The sequence below is a fragment of the Rhinopithecus roxellana genome, chromosome 9 (assembly GCF_007565055.1).
Source record: "Rhinopithecus roxellana isolate Shanxi Qingling chromosome 9, ASM756505v1, whole genome shotgun sequence".
NCBI classification, from domain to species: domain Eukaryota; kingdom Metazoa; phylum Chordata; class Mammalia; order Primates; family Cercopithecidae; genus Rhinopithecus; species Rhinopithecus roxellana.
In genome coordinates this window covers 89,498,015-89,511,882 of record NC_044557.1, presented here as the reverse complement: position 1 = coordinate 89,511,882, position 13,868 = coordinate 89,498,015, and the positions used below count along the sequence as shown (strand labels likewise).

Here is a 13,868-nt window from a genome sequence, read left to right as displayed (position 1 = left end):
TTCCAATGGGCTTATTTTATTATTGAAATAATACAGTTGCTTAATGCAATTACTTCTACCAGGTCATATAACTCACTGTGATTTGTAATTCAATTGAGTATTACATTGTACTTGTAGAGGGGTATATTCATAGGTCTTCTTTTTCCCCTTTTCCCTGTCCTGTGTTTTACCTCCTAAGTCTTTCTTAATAGTTTTCTTGTTATTTATTTTTTAGGCAAGGTAATAATATCAGATCTCTATCCATATATGCAGTTTATTGAAGGAGTCAAGGTTTTATATAGACCAAGTAAAAGCACTAGACCATTTCAATGTGAGGAAAGAGGATCTAGATGGGGGAAAGGTAGATAGAGGGGAGGGCACTATTTTGGAATGCCCCTCAGAAATTATGGACTCATTAGCCATGAGATGAATAAGCAATTGCAAAGAAGTAAGAACCTAGAATGGTTCTCAGAATTTGAATATCTCAGAGTCAAATTGCGTTTTTCTTTCATCTTCCAATGATCTTCCTTTAATAAAATTCTATGACCCTTTTTCTTCACCTATTTGGAGAACACATAACTTCACACATATGCACACATGACCACATGCCATGTACATGTAGCTTATTTTGACTTTTAGACTGTGCACTTTTAGACTATCCATCAGGGCAGAATATCTATTTGCTTGTCTTGCCCTACTCTTCAAAACTCAGACCCAAGAGTGCTCCTTGAAGAAGAGACATGAAACTAATTTTAAACATTGTTCCCTGTGCTCAGTTTCTTTCATCCGTTATTTCATTTAATTGTCACAACAATTCTAATAAATAATCTTGTTTTGCAAATGAATTAACTGAGAATAGCAATGACTAGATACTCTCCTAAGCTCGCATGGGTAATACTGGTGTGTAGAGTAAGGACCTGAACGTAGAACTGTTGGAATTCAAATATCCTACTTGTTTCACTCCTGCAGGATGTCTTCTATTATTTCACAGAATAACACATGTGTTTTAAAAAATATGTGAATGAATAACCGATTGGTACCTATAATTGTAAATTATTTTATGCTATGTTTGTAATGTAGTTTGGGTCACATTTCGTGATGTTTTTAATATACCATGACCCTTTCCCATTTTTAGAAAGTACAATGGTATTGTATTTTCTATTTCAGTCAGTATCTTTTTCTGTTATGTTACCTCATTTTTCATAATTTCTTTTTATCCTTTTTTTTTTTTGAGATGGAGTTTTGCTCTTGTTGCCCAGGCTGGAGTGCAGTGGCGTGATCTCGGCTCACTGTGACCTCTGCTTCTCATGTTCAAGTGATTCTCCTGCCTCCCAAGTAGCTGGGATCACACCATGTGCTGCCACACCTAGCTAATTTTTATTTTCAGTAGAGACAGGGTTTCACCATGTTACCCAGGCTGGTCACAAACCCCTGACCTCGGGTGATCCACCTGCTTCAGCCTTCCAAAGTGCTGAGATTACAGGCCCATAATTTCTAAATACATAGGCAAATGATCGTCTCCCACTTATTTCTCATCATTTTCTTAAAGGCTATACTGCCTACATGGTTAGACATTCAATAGGGGGAAAAAGTCACAATCAATGCTTTAGAAATCTCATATATAGTAACAAAAATAGTAGCATAAGTTGCAATATACTGACGTGTACAAATCTCATTACACGTTTCTATGTAATGATCAATAAGTTTATTGTTTTAGAACTGAAAGTCAGTCCTATAAGAAATATGTCTCATGCATAAGTGAACAAAGGACTATTTATGGAGCTGAAGTAATGAGCACAAATTAGATCCATGTTGAATAGGTTGACCTTTAAATGACAAAGCAAGACCACACAGTCACTAAAACACACAGGGACAAGAAAATTACCTGAAAAGGTTGGAAAACCACAATCAATCAAATGGCACATGCCAATAAATATATAGAAACTCTTTGAGGAAAAAAAAAAAAAAAGGTAGTTCTCAAACTCTACCTAGCTTTCCAGAACCTTTTCCAGGCCATATTTATTTATTTTATTCCAAAGCTAAAAACCTCAATGGTAAAGTAATTTTAAGGACTTACAGAGGTATTTGAAGGATGTAAGTGTCTTGATGTAAGTAGCTGCCGGTAACCACAGAGTTAACTTGAGTTAACTTGCATTTGAAGAGCTCATATAACTCACTGTGATTTCTAATTCAATTGAGTATTACATTGTACTTTACAGGGGTATATTTGTAGGTCTTCTTTTTACCCCCTTCCTCTGTCCTATTTTCTACCTCCTAAGTCTTTCTTAATAGTTGTCTTCTTATTCATTTTTTAGGCAAGGTAATAATATCAGATCTCTCTCTCTATATATGCAGAGTTGATTGAATGACTCAAGCTTTATACAGACCAAGTAAAGGCACTGGACCCCTGGAAGACTCACTCTGATGCCAGCAGAGCAGACTTGCACTCATATCGAGATTCTGAAGACCACTTCCAAGGACCACTGCTGGCAGAAGAGCCCCAAAGGTGGCCAAGCAAATGTGCACCCATGCTCCTAGCCAGAGTGATAGCTTCATAGCCCCACCCCTAGCCAGTCAGACTCCAAGTTGACTGATCCACCATGGGCATGCATGTGCCTCTGAACTGAAAAACAGCCTGGTGAGTCTAAACCTGATATAATCACACCATACCATCATAATCTCCTTTAGTCTAGACCACTGAGATACTTGCAAACCTCACTGGCATGGATTACAGCTGAGGAAACTACACGAATGCTACACTGCTGTGTCCACCCAGAACCAAAGCCAATGCACGTCACTGAATTGACACCCCAAGACATATCTACATGAATATATTTTCCTATTAAAGTTATTTGTAAAATTGAAAGTAGCAACTGTCCAAACATATTCATAGAAATGAAAATATGGACACAACAAACATAAAAACATGGCATCTCAAAAAATACACAACTGATTTTAGTAGCAGATGCTAATCATAATAAGGAAATATACAAAATGATAGAAAAAGAATTCAAAGTAATAATCTTAAGGCAACTCAAAGATATACAAAGTAATCCAAATAGACAAATCAACAATACCAGGAAAAATTTATTATTTGAATAAGAAATTTAATAAAGAGATATTATAAAAATACAAACAGAAATTCTACAGCTGAATATTTTAATGAATAAATAAAAAACACAATCAACAGCTTCAGCATGAGATTAGCTCAAGCACAAGAAATAATTTTTGAACTGGAATACGGGTTTTTTCAAATAACATAAGCAGTGAAAAAAATTAAAAAGAAAAACGAAAAGAGGAAACTAGAAAGATAAAGAAAAGAAAAGGAAAGAAAGAAAGATGGAAGGAAGGAAGGAAGGAAGAAAGAAAGAAGAAAAGAAAGAAAGAGAAAGAAAGAAAGAGAAAGAAAGACAGGATTTATGGGATACCATTAAGTGAACAAACATTGCAAGTATGGTCAACCAAGAAGGAGAATATAAGGGAAAAGGGAGGAAAATATATTTTATGAAATAGCGAAAAACTTCCCAAGTCATGGGAGAAAGATGAATATCTACATTCAGGAAGCTCAAAAAATCTCAATTAGAACCAATTCAAACAGGTCTTCTTCAAGGCATCTTGTAGTTAAATTGTCAAAAGTCAAAGACAAAGAAGGAATTCTTAGGAAAAAAAAAAGCAAGAGAGAAGCATCAAGTTACATATAATGGAATCTCCATTAAATGAACAGTAGATTTCTCAGCTGAAACCTTGTAGCTAGGAGAAAATGGGATGATGTATTCAAAGGACTGGAAAAAAATTTTTTTAAAAAAGCTGTCAGCCAAAAATACTATACTCAGCTAACCTATTCAGAAATGAAGGATCAATAAAATATTTCACAGAGAAAAAAATAAATAAGAGAATTAATCACCACTAGACCAGCCTTAAGATAAATATTTAAGAGACTCTTAGATCTGAGCGCGAAAAGACAATATCTACCATCATGAAAACATGTGAAACTATAAAATTCATTGGCATAGTCAATACAAATGGGAGAAATAAGAATCAAAACTATCACTACAGAAAACCAGTCAACCACAAAAAGAAATAATCAGAATGGAAATAAGGAACAATGAATATATAAAACAACCGGAAAATAATTGATAAAATGGCACGAGTAAGTCTTCACCTGTTTGTAATATACTTCAATGTAAATTAATTAAATTCTCTGTTTATATTATTGACTGGCTGAATGGATAAAAATAACAAGACCCAACTCTATGTTGCCCACAAGAAACTCACCTTTCCTGGAAAGATGCACATAGACTGAATATGAAGGGAAGAAAAATATATTCATACAAGTAAAAATCCATAACTTAGGAGAAGCAACTATACTTATATTAGACAAAATAGACTTCGAGTCAAAATGTATAAAAAAAGAGTAGCATTATGTAATAATGAAGGGATCAATTCAGCAAGAGACTATAACAATTGTAAATAAATATGTACATTACACAACAGCACCCAGATATATGAAGCAAATATTATTAGATGTAAAGAAAAAGATAGAACCCAATAAAATAATAATTGCATCAAATGGACCTAATAATCACTTATAGAACATTCTACCTAACAGCTGCAGAGTACACATTCCTCAGCACATGGAACATCTCTAGGACTGACCATATATAAAGACACAAAAAACCCTCAAAACATTTGAAAAAATTGAACTCATATTAAGTATTTTATTTTGTACCACAGTGAAATAAAACTAGAAATCAATCACAAGGTGAACATTCAAAACTATACAAATTATGTGACTTGGTTTGCATCTGTGTCTCCATCCAAATCTCATGTCAAGTTGTAATTCCCAATACTGGAAGTGGGGCTTAGTGGGAGGTGACTGAATCATGAGGGCAGAGTCTTCACAAATACTTTAGCACCATTTACCTAGTGTTGTTCTCACGATACAGTTCTCATGAGATCTGGTTGTTTAAAAGTGCGTAGCACCTCCCGCCCTCACTTTCTTTCTCTGGCTCCAGCCATGTAAGATGTGGCTGTTTTCTTTACACCTTATTCCATGATTGCTGGTTTCCTGAGGCCTGCCCAGAAGAAGATGCCAACATCATGCTTTTTGTACAGTGTGTGGAACCATAAGTCAATTAAACCACGTTTCTTTACAAATTACCATGTTTCATATATTTGTTTACAGAAATGAGAGAATGAACTACTACAATATTGAAATTAAACAACATGCTCCTGAATGACAGATGGATGAAGGAATAAATTAAAAAACAAATCTAAAAAAAATCTTAAAACAAAAGTAGAAATGCAGCATATCAAAACTTATGGGACATGGGCAAAGCATAGCAAGAGGCAAGTTTATGACGATTCATGACTATGTTAAAAAACTAGAATATTTCTAACAACAAACTTAAAGATGCATCATAATGAACTATAAAACCAGGAAAAGTCAAGCCCCAAATGAGTAGAAAGACAGAAATAATAAGAATCAGACTAGAAATAAACTAAATTGAGACTAAAAAAATACAAAAAGTCAACAAAACAATGGTTATTTTCTTTAAAAGATAAAAACTGACAAACCCTTAACTCGATTAAGAAAAAAAGAAAGAATACCCAGATAAATAAAATGAGAAATAACAAAGTCGAAATCAAAAAGAAATTGAAAAGGACACAGACGAATCGGAAGACATCCCATGCTCGTGGATCTGAAGGATTAATATAGTTGAAATAAAAATACCACCTAAAGAAATCTACAGGTTCAATGCAATCCCTTTCTAAAGACCAATGATATTCTTCATAGAAATAGGAAAAGAAAAACTTAGAACTTGTATGGAACCACAAAATCCTTGAATAGCCAACACACTAATGAGCAAAAAGAACAAGCTTGAGGCATCACATTAACAGACTTTTAAATGTACTAAAAAACTGTAGTAACCAAACCAGCATGGTACTAGCATAAAAGCAGACACATAGACTAATGGAAGACAATACAGAACCCAGAAATTAATCCACTTCTCTATATAGCTAGATTGATTTTTTTACAAAGGTGCCAAAATTGTTTATTGCAAAAAAAAAAAAATGACACCCTCTTTCAATAAATGGTACCGTTAAAACTGGATATTCATAGACAGAGAAACAAACTAGATACTACCTCTCACCTTATACAAAATCAACCCAAAGTGGATCAAAGACCTAAAGATAAGACCCAACACTATGAAACTACTAGAAGAAAACAAAGAGGAAATATTTTAGGACATCAGTCTGAAAAAAAGATTTTATGAATGAGACCTAAAAAGCACAGGCAATGAAAGCAAAATTATACAAATGGTATTATATTCAACTAAAAAGCTTCTACACAGCAAAGGAAACAACAGAGTGAAGCAACAAAGTACTGAATGAAAGAACATGTTTGCTAACTATTCATTTGGCAGGGAATTATTATCCAGAAGATATAAAGAATTCAAACATTTCAACAGCAAAATAAACAAACAATTTAAAAATGAACATATTTTCTGAACAGACATTTGTCAAAAGACATTTGTCCAACAAAAGATGAATGAATAAAAATAATATGGTAAACATACACAATGCAACACTATTCAGCCATAAAAAGAATGAAATTTTGTCATTCATGGCAACATGGATGGAACTGAAGGACATTTCATTAAGTGAAAGAAGCCAGGAGCAGAAAGTTCAACAATGCATATTTTCACTCATATGTGTAAGCTAAAAAGCAGTTTACCTAATACAAGAAAAATGTAGAAGAGGATGTTAGAGTTTGAGAAGGGAAGGAGGAAGGGGAGGATAGGGAGAGACTTGTTAAATGATACAAAATTACAGTTAGATAGAAGGACTATGTTCTAGTGTTCTATAGCACTGTAGTATGATATAGTTAATATATAATACAGTTTCAGATAGCTAGAAGGAAAATATTAAATATTTCCAACACAAATAAATGATACATGATTAAGATGAAGGAAATATGCTAATTACCCTGATGTGATTACTATACATTATATGCATGACAACATCACTAAGTACTCCATAACAATGGCCAATTATCATTTGTCAATTTTTTAAAAGATAAAATAAATAAAATTTATAACAAAAAGAAGTTAGATTCTTAAATCAGATTTATAGAGCCTAAAGTTAGGCAGAAGGTCATGAAAGGTAGCATGAAGCTAACCTGAGTATCAGTAATAACTGGGTCACCACCTAGAGAAAAACAAAAAGTTTTATACCTCATCCTGTGTGCAGAAGCATTCTGGTAGAACATGTTATAAAACACTGAAAGAGACACTTGGAGGTTGAGGAGGTATTTGGGTAAAATCCAATGAGGCAAAACCATGGAGAACAGTAAGATATTTGTTACAAATATATTGGAAAAGTATTAGGGTCCAGGATGCATAAAGAATTTCTAAAATTAAAAAATAAAACGATAAGAAACCCGATTTTCAAAACGAATGAATAAATTTAGTAGATCCCTTAACAAGAGAAAACAAGAGTGGCAATAAACATATGGAAAAGCAAGAGGCTGTATCTCATTAGAAAACTTTCAACTGCAATGAGACATAATTCGCCACCCACAGCTTGACAAGAATTTGTAAGTCCGAATGACTGTTAGGATATAGAGCAAAAAAATACTTATATAGTGCTAATAGGAATGAAAATTGCTTCAAAAACTCTACAAAATATATTTGCATTATCTAGTCACATTGCAGAAGCGAATCTTATGACCAGCATTCCAACTACTGAGACACTTAGGGACATTCTTGGCCCTATGTCCCAGAAAAAATGTTCGAGCATGTTCACATAAAACAAATCGTTGAAAAAATTCCAAGTATCCAAGACAAGTAGATACTTAAATAAATTGTGGGTTGGGCGCGGTGGCTCAAGCTTGTAATCCCAGCACTTTGGGAGGCCGAGACGGGCGGATCACGAGGTCAGAAGACCGAGACCATCCTGGCTAACACGGTGAAACCCTGTCTCTACTAAAAAATACAAAAAACTAGCCGGGCGAGGTGGAGGGCGCCTGTAGTCCCAGATACCTGGAGGCTGAGGCAGGAGAATGGCTTGAACCTGGGAGGCGGAGCTTGCAGTGAGCTGAGATCCGGCCACTGCACTCCAGCCTGGGTGACAGAGCGAGACTCCGTCTCAAAATAAAAATAAAAATAAAAATAAATATATAAAAAAAATTAATTGTGGAATAGTCATACAATGGAACGTTACATAAGAGCAAAAGAGAATTAATTAAACAACATACAACATTAAGAACAGAATGCTGACTGAAAATATTAACTTGCAAAATAAAACATATTTATGTTCCTTTTATATAGAATTCAAAAGTATCAACAAATATAAATTTTTCACATATTGTAAAAATCATAAAAACACACGAAATAGAGAAATAAAACTCTAGCAGATGAGGCAAGGTCAGGCATGAGCTTCAGAGTTAAATATAATGTTCTATTTCTTAAATATTGAAGGTTGACATACTTAGACACTTTTGATCATTCTTTATGCATTATATATGTATAAAACATTATTTCATATAGAATAAATATTTAATAAATCAATAAGAAAGATAAAACAGACAAAAACTAGAGCTGTGCTCACTAAATGCTTGTTTCTGACTACACGCTTCTACTTGATGACCGAATAGTGATTAGTTGGTGACAAATAATCGAATAATTAATATTTAGGAAGAAATTCTGAAAGAGACAGAAAAAAATCAACAGAGTGGGAATGATATAGGGTGGGGTGGTGAGGAAGGAAAGGAGAAAGAGAGTGATATAAAGAAGATGAAATTTAAAGAGAGAGAGGAAGAAGATGAAAACTTGTCAAAGATGTATCATTAAATATCAAATATTGTATTACAAGTTTCTGCATGTTTTATTTAGCCCTCATTTGAAAACTGTAAGGAAGGTATATTCATTTATAATTTAAAGATGGGAAAAAGTCACTTATATTAAATATCCAAATATTAGGGAGGGAGGAGAAAAGGGAAGGAGGCAGGAAGAGAGGGAGGTAATATGGTTTGGCTCTGTGTCCCCACCCAAATCTCATCTCGAATTGTAATCCCCATAATCCCCCTGTGTTGAGGGAGAAAACTGATGGGAGGTGATGAGATCATGGGGCTATTTTCCCCATGTTTTTCTTATGATAGTGAGCTCTCACAAGATCTGACGGTTTTAAGTGTTTGACAGTTCCTTCTTCACACACCTTCTTGCCCGCTGCCACGTAAGATGTGCCTACTTTGCCTTCCACCATGATTGTAAGTTTTCTGAGGCCTCCCCAGCCATGCAGAACTGTGAGTCAATTAAACCTCTTTTTTGAATAAATTACCCAATCTCAGGCAGTTCTTTATAGCAGTGTGAGAATGGACTAATACAGGAGGTAATGATAGAAAGAAATATGGAAGAGAAGTGTGAAGTGAAAACGATAGGAAAAAAGGAGAAATGAAAACATTCGGAAGATGTTCACCAAAATAACATGTTTCCCTCGCAATATTTATGAAAAATTGAATTTTAAATAATTATTTTTTTGAAATAGGAAATATAACTTGCAGAACTATAGCCTTAAGTGTAAAATCTGTTCCGTGTACCTGTGAGACAAACACACAGAAAATTTTCTTTTCTATGTTTTAAAAGGGTTAAGAGAAGCAGTAGTAGAATATCCCACTAAAGATCTACAAATGTCTAATTCATAGCCCCTTTGGATGATGGTTTCTGGCTCATTGAACTCTTAAGAGTAATTTTCATACTTAACAAGTCCCCCTCAGGAAGAAATTTTTGGTAAACTTGATCCACTTGACAGATAGGAACACTGACGCTCAGGTATCTAGGTAAACTTCTTCATGCTAGCAGCTGAGCTAGGTAAGAACCGACTCTGTATTTTTCCATCTTTTCAAATTCTTCATAAATTCATCTTTAGATGATTTTTTCCTTTGGCATAAACTCTATATTCATCATATACTTAATGAAGATTTGCTAACTTTCTACAGAATTGAAAAAAACAAATTAGTGTGTTTAAATATTTTATTGTATTTGCTAATTATATTGATAATGTGTTGAACAGGAGTGGAAAATGCATGAATATTCAAAAAGAAAAAAAAGCCTATTGTGAATCTATGTATGCAATTGGAGATTTGCTCAGTTTCAAACTTAACCATTGCCATTAGTGTCAGTAACAAGTTCAAATCAATTCAGCTCGTGCACAATTGCTGAAAGAATGAGTCATACTGCTGGGTTTAATGGAGAGATAATGACATGCACTTGGTGGTGCAATTTTGAAACCAAATGTGAAGACAGACATTGTTTGTCCTTTGCAGTTTGGCTCTAGTGTGGAGCCATAGGTCATCATAATTTGTTCTATTTGCTCTGTTGGTTTAATCAGCATTTACAACAGCAGCAACTAACTTATTTTAGTATTAATTCAGTCACTTTGAAACAAGCATTTGGATTTTTAAGATGGTATGTTCTCTTTTATTCTTTCAGTGGGCACATTCTGAGTACCTAATGTGTCTTATCAACTATAAATCCAACAATGCAAGCATGAGTAACATGGCCCTGCTCTGGAGACTACTGGGAACACAAACACAGGTAAGTGCATCAAAAAGAGATAAGGACTGTTAAGAGGGGGTAAGAAAGAAATTCTTTTTTTTTTTTCTTTTTATTTTTTATTATTATTATACTTTAAGTTCTAGGGTTGCGAGAACAGGGAGGTGTGGCTAATTATCCCTGTGAGAGTTAGGGACAGGTGCATACTAAAGCCCTTGATACGTGCTAGTAAGACTATACAATACGTCTTTAAGACAGAAATTTTTATTATCTCCATCTTCATACAGAAACTGAGCTGAGAGTTTAAATAATATAGTCCATGTCACAGATTGTTATGATCTGGTAGAGTTAGGTCATGAACAGCAGTCTAGTTATCATTTATGTGTCATGACTGCAAAACTGAGAGCACAAAGACTCTCTATCATACTGCTCATATTTGCCCAAAACCTGGGACAGTATCCAATACATAGTAGATATTTTATAAATAGTGCTATAGATGGATGAATGCATATGCCATCAGCCTCCCTAGCAAGCATTTTGCAAAGTGTTGATGGCCCTCTTGAAAACCTCTGTGATTACTTCTTGGACTTTCTTGCCAATAACCCAGTGAGAAGCAGGAAAGCACAATTAACCCTGTGTTTTTGTGCCCCCTTTGTTTCTATAATCCCTCTTCTGCTGCATGTTGATTGAGTATCTATCTAGATAATATTGCTTAATAAATTCCACAAATATTTATTGATTGTCTGCAATGTACCAAAAACCATGCTAGGAAATACAGGCACAGTGTGGAACAAGAGAGGTTTAGCGTTTCCTTTCCTCTCTAAGTTTATACTGTGATGGGCATTATTTAAATTTTCTATTTAAAAATAAATTCTTATGTTTTTGTTAAAATAAGTAGACATAACTTTTACAGATTAAAAAGATTTTGGTAAAAAGAAAATTCTACTTTACATGTTTAACTGTTTTTATTTGTGCCTTCTATATAACAGAGTAGGATCTCTTCTTAGTTTCAACACAAACATTGAGGTAGAGACATATAATTATTGATATTGTGTGTACTCACTTAGAACTTATGAAGTACTACACACTTTGCCGATACTTTACCATCCCTCTTCTACTCCACCTCTAAACACAACAGATTCATGTATTGAAATGCCTACAATTCATGTTTTTTGTTAAATTTTAGATCAAAAGATATGAGTGGACATTTTTTGGACTAATGGCTTCTTTAATAAACATATGGTAAAAATAGCAAACAGAATTCTTTTAAACAAATATTGCTCTTAATCACATTGGTCCGAAGTGGAAATGGATCTGAAAAAGAATATTTAGCGCAGTAATAGCAACAACAAAAACTACCAGGTCTTACAGGTGTGTTAAGTAATCTTTACGTGAAGCACAATCAAGGAGACATACTTCAAAATAAAAAGGTTCAGAGATGCAAAGGAACTTACCCATAATTGTGGCACAGTCAGTAAATGGCAGCTCTGTTTTTATTCATTTAGTTTTCATTCTATCATTTTTTATTTCAATGAGTAGCAATGATGCCTTTATTTTAAGTATCTGACACTGCGCTAGGAGCTGGGTTTTCTGTGAGAAACAAGACAATCAGGTATTTTTCCCTCATGAGGTTTACTGTCAACTGAGGAGACAATAAATAAATATAATAAGTACGAATCTTGATATGTGATTAATGAGACAAATTGGGTGACTGGAGAAAGGAGCATGAGGGGACCTGCATTAGATTGGTGCTGAAGAATCATCTGAAGAAGTGGCATTGAAGGAGAGCAGGGTAGAGTTGGAAGGAGCCAAGCCGTGAATAAATTTTCGCAAGAAAATAATGCATTAGGGTCTAAAGCTGAGAAATGCAGGTGTTCCTGGCACGTTGTGACTGAGGGGAGCATTTCAGTGGATACATTTGGAAATGACAAGAGAGAAGGAATCGTGCTGGGCTTCATACACTACAGCAACAATTCTGTTTTTTATTTGAAGAGTAATGGAAAGCTATTAAGAGATTTTTAGTTGAGGGAGAAGATAAAATGTTTCATTTGAACAAATGTCTGATAATTTCCCAGCCCACACCATGTGCAATAGCCCAAACTGGATATGTAATGTGTGAAAGGACTTTGGAAAGCAGGAGAAACTCAGCAACTGCAAGGCGATAATGATAACAATAAATGTCTTCACCTCCTGAGTGGGGAATATTCAGCTAGTTTTCAAAGGGCATCTTAGTTTGTATGACTTTGGATTTCCATTTTGTTTTGTTTTTGCATGGCAAAACAACATGATCCCCTTGCATGCCTACAATGTAAAACATATAGGCTGGCCCTTTAGGGACAAATGGCAATAATATACCATTTGCTGAAAGAAGGTGGTGATATATTGCGTGAGAAAGATGAATTAAGAAAGCACCTCAGTAAAACTGATGCTTGCATCAGAAACAGTCGGTGCCCTTAAGGTGAGGGAGTCCAAAGAACAGCAGAGGAGGAAGCCCAACCAGCCTTCACATAGATTCCCTCTGATTTTTTCAGTGTGTTTATGCTTTGCTCTTTTGACTTGTTTTACACTGTCTCTTGCTATAGTCCACTTCTGGACAAAGGTTTCTGTCTCTTGAATAAGCTCTTAAATTCTTCCTTTCCAAATGTAGCTTGATTTTCCTACAGATATTTTAGTGAATCTCCACAGAATGTACTAGTGATACAAAGACTTTAGTGAGAGTGAAGTGCCCTCTTTTATTTATTTATTTATTTATTTATTTATTTATTTATTTATTTATTTAGAGATAGGTTCTAGCTCCGTCATCCAGTCTAGAGTTCAGTGTCATGATCACAGCTCATTGCAGTCTCCATCTCTAGAGCTCAAGCAATTCTCCCACCTCAGACTCCAGAGTAGCTGGGACTATAGGCATGTACCACCACATCTGGCTGTTTTAATGGTTTTTTTTTTTTTTTTTTTTTTGTTAGACATGGGGTCTCCCTAGGTTGCCCAGGCTGATCTTTCTTGAACTCCTGGACTCAAGCGATCTTCCTGCTTTGACCTCCCAAAGTACTGACATAGGCATTAGCCACTGTGTCAGGCCTATTTATGTATTTTTTTTTTTTGATGAATGTTTTCTGCACTTAAAAAAAAAAAACTTGGAATTTTTCAAATAAACAAAAAATAAGAAAACAGTACAATGCATGCCATGTTCCCATCACACAGTCTCAAAACTCATCAACATTTTTCCTATCTTCTTGTCTCTATCCCCTTCCCACTTTCCTGTCCCCTGGAGTACTTTTTTTTTTTCATTTCCTGGAGTATTTCAAATTAAATGTTAGACACCATAATACTTCA

General features: G+C 34.7%; 1 long non-coding RNA gene across 1 annotated transcript in view; it reads left to right on the top strand.

Annotated features, from left to right (window-relative positions):
* LOC115899685 overlaps positions 1-13,868 on the top strand; it is a 370,221-nt gene that overhangs the window by 255,478 nt on the left and 100,875 nt on the right. The window contains exon 4 of the long non-coding RNA XR_004059311.1: positions 10,529-10,577. This is a non-coding gene — a long non-coding RNA (uncharacterized LOC115899685). The remainder of the gene's footprint in view (positions 1-10,528; positions 10,578-13,868) is intronic.